This window comes from Arachis duranensis, chromosome 7, assembly GCF_000817695.3.
Source record: "Arachis duranensis cultivar V14167 chromosome 7, aradu.V14167.gnm2.J7QH, whole genome shotgun sequence".
Taxonomy (NCBI): domain Eukaryota; kingdom Viridiplantae; phylum Streptophyta; class Magnoliopsida; order Fabales; family Fabaceae; genus Arachis; species Arachis duranensis.
The window spans coordinates 67,931,714-67,935,451 of record NC_029778.3 but is presented as its reverse complement, the minus strand read 5'-3'; the positions used below and the strand labels follow the sequence as shown (position 1 = coordinate 67,935,451).

The 3,738-nt window shown below is 41.0% G+C and overlaps 1 non-coding gene across 1 annotated transcript; it reads left to right on the top strand.

The window, feature by feature from the left end:
* The first annotated feature begins 3,385 nt into the window (after window positions 1-3,385).
* On the top strand, window positions 3,386-3,493 carry LOC127740835 (small nucleolar RNA R71). The gene has a single exon (XR_008001691.1). It is a non-coding gene; the product is annotated as a small nucleolar RNA R71 (small nucleolar RNA).
* The last annotated feature ends 245 nt before the right edge of the window (window positions 3,494-3,738 follow it).

The window sequence follows — 3,738 nt, the reverse complement described above, 5'->3', positions numbered from 1 at the left end:
GATAGCATAACAATGAAGATAGCTACCAAAGTCTGCAAATACAATAGTAAAAGGTCCTACTTATAGAGAACTAGTAGCCTCATTGCTGGAAAGCCCAGGATGTCTACTTTCCAACTCCGTTGAGAGCGCGCCAATTGGGCTTCTGTAGCTCCAGAAAATCCACTTCGAGTGCAGGAAGGTCAGAATCCAACAGCATCTGCAGTCCTTTTTAGTCTCTGAATCAGATTTTTGCTCAGGTCCCTCAATTTCAGCCAGAAAATACCTGAAATTACAGAAAAACACACAAACTCATAGTAAAGTCCAGAAAAGTGAATTTTAACTAAAAACTAATAAAAATATACTAAAAACTAACTAGATCATACTAAAAACATACTAAAAACAATGCCAAAAAGCGTACAAATTATCCGCTCATCAATAGCCTTAAGACATAGTTACTAAATACTAATGATCATGTAGTAAAGACTCAAAACATGGACAAACATAAGGCATAAAATCGAAAAACAGAGAGATAAGAACAAGGAAGTTAAGGAATGAGTCCACCTTAGCGATGGTGCCGCCTTCTTCTTGAAGGACCAATGGTGTCCTTGAGCTCCTCTATGTCTCTTCCTTGCCTTTATTGCTCCTCCCTCATAGCTCTTTGATCTTCTCTAATTTCATTGTGAATGATGGAGTGCTCTTGGTGTTCTACCCTTAATTGGTTCATGTCATGACTCAATCCTTCTAGAGAAGTGTTGAGTTGTTCCCAATAGTTGTTTGGAGGAAACTGCATCCCTTGAGGCATCTCAGGGATTTCTTGATGATGAGCTTCCTCATGCATCTCTTGAGATCCATGAATGGACTCTCTTGTTTGCTCCATCCTCTTCTTTGGATCTCATGTCGGATCTTCGGATACTCATTTTTCTTGAGCATGAAAGGGACCTCAGGGGTCACCTTCTTCTTGGCCACAACTTCATAGAAGTGGTCTTGATGGACCTTTGAAATGAATTTCTCCATCTCCCATGACTCAGAGGTGGAAGCTTTTGTCTTCCCTTTCCTCTTTCTAGAGGTTTCTCCGGCCTTAGGTGCCATAAATAGTTATGGAAAAACAAAAAAGCTACGCTATGGTGTGGTTTATGGGGAAGAGTGGATGGATGTGATTGGTGAAGGGGTAATGGGGAAGAGAGATTGAGGTGATTGGTGAAAGGTATAGTGTTATTGGATTGTGTAAAGAAGAGAAAAGTGGGATAGGTGGGGATCATGTGGGGTCCACAGATCCTGAGGTGATCTTGTGGGGTCCACAGATCTTGAGGTGTCAAGGATTTCTCATCCCTGCACCTTTTAGGCGTGTAAAACGCCCTCTGTATGCAATCCTGGCGTTTAACGCCTGACTGATACTTGTTTCTGGCGTTTAACACCAGCCTGATGCTTGTTTCTGGCATTAAACGCCAGTTTGGTGCTTGTTTCTGGCGTTAAACGCCAGACAGAAGCTTGTTTCTGGCGTTTAAACGCCAGACATCTCTTCCTCCAGGGTGTGCTTTTTCTTCTACTGTTTTTTATTCTGTTTTTAATTTTTGCAATTGTTTTATGACTCTCCATGATCATAAACCTAATAAAACATAAAAGAACAATAGAAATATAGATAAATAAAGATTTGGTTGCCTCCTAATAAGTGCTTTTTTAATGTCAATAGCTTGACAGTGAGCTCTCATAGAGCTTCACAGATGTTCAAAACATTGTTGGGACCTCCCAACACCAAACATAGAGTTTGAATGTGGGGGTTCAACACCAAACTTAGAGTTTGGTTGTGGCCTGCCAACACCAAACTTAGAGTTTGATTGTGGGGGCTTTGTCTGACTCTGTATTGAGAGAAGCTTTTCATGCTTCCTCTCCATCGCTGCAGAGGAAGATCCTTGAGCTTTAAACACAAGGTAGTCTCTATTCAATTGAAGGACTAGCTCTCCTCTGTCAACATCAATCACAGCTCCTGCTGTGGCTAGGACGGGTCTTACAAGGATGATGCATTCATCCTCATCCTTTCCAGTGTCTAGGATTATGAAATCAGCAGGGATGTAAAGGCCTTTAACCTTCACTAACACGTCCTCTACCAATCCATAAGCTTGTTTTGTTGACTTGTTTGCCATCTCTAATGAGATTCTTGCAGCTTGTACCTCAAAGATCCTCAGTTTCTCAATTACAGAGAGTGGCATAAGATTTATACCTGACCCCAGGTCACACAGAGCCTTCTCAAAGGTCATGGTGCCTATGGTACAGGGTATTAAAAATTTACCAGGATCTTGTTTCTTTTGAGGTAAAGTTTGCTGAACCCATGTATTTAGTTCACTAATGAGCAAGGGAGGTTCATATTCCCAAGTCTCATTACCAAACAACTTGGCATTCAACTTCATGATGGCTCCTAGATATTGAGCAACTTGCTCTTCAGTTACATCTTCATTCTCTTCAGAGGAAGAATAGTTCTCAGAGCTCATAAATGGTAAAAAGAGGTTCAATGGAATCTCTATGGTCTCTAGGTGAGCCTCAGATTCCTTAGTTTCCACAGTTTGGAACTCTTTTTTGTTCAGAGGACGTCCCCGGAGGTCTTTCTCACTGGGATTCACGTCCTTCTCCTCCTTTGTGCATTCGGCCATATTGATTATAGCAATGGCCTTGCACTCTCTTTTTGGATTCTCTTCTGTATTGCTTGGGAGAGTACTAGGAGAAGTTTCAGTGATTTTCTTACTCAGCTGACCCACTTGTGCCTCCAAATTTTTAATGGAGGACCTTGTTTCACTCATGAAATTTAAAGTGGCCTTAGATAGATCAGAGACTATGTTTGCTAAGCTAGAGGGGCTCTGCTTAGAATTCTCTATCTGTTGCTGAGAAAATAATGGAAAAGGTTTGCTATTGCTAAACCTGTTTCTTCCACCATTATTAAAGCCTTGTTGAGGCTTTTGTTAATCCTTCCATGAGAAATTTGGATGATTTCTTCATGAGGGATTATAGGTGTTTTCATAGGCTTCACCCATGTAATTCACATCTGCTATTGCAGGGTTCTCAGGATCATAGGCTTCTTCTTCAAGAGATGCCTTTTTAGTACTATTGGATGCATTTTGCCATCCATTCAGACTCTGAGAAATCATGTTGACTTGCTGAGTCAACATTTTGTTCTGAGCCAATATGGCATTCAGAGTATCAATTTCAAGAATTCCTCTCTTCTGAGGCATCCCATTACTCACAGGTTCCTCTTAGAGGTGTACATGAATTGGTTGTTTGCAACCATGTCAATGAGTTCTTGAGCTTCTGCAGACATTTTCTTTAGGTGAATGGATCTACCTACAGAATGGTCCAGTGACATCTTAGAGAACTCAGATAGACCATCATAGAATATATCCAAAATGGTCCACTCTGAAAGCATGTCAGAAGGACACTTTTTGGTCAACTGCTTGTATCTTTCCAAAGCTTCATAGAAGGATTCACCATCTTTTTGCTTGAAGGTCTGAACATCCACTCTAAGCTTGCTCAGCTTTTGAGGAGGAAAGAACTTGGCCAAGAAGGCCGTGACCAGCTTATCCAAAGAGTCCAGGCTATCTTTAAGTTGTGAGTCCAACCATGTTCTAGCTCTGTCTCTTACAGCACAGGGAAAAAGCATGATCTTGTAGACTTCAGGATCTACTCCATTAGTCTTAACAGTATTACAGATCTGCAAGAATTCAGTTAAAAACTGATAGGGATCTTCTGATGGAAGTCCATGAAACTTGCAGT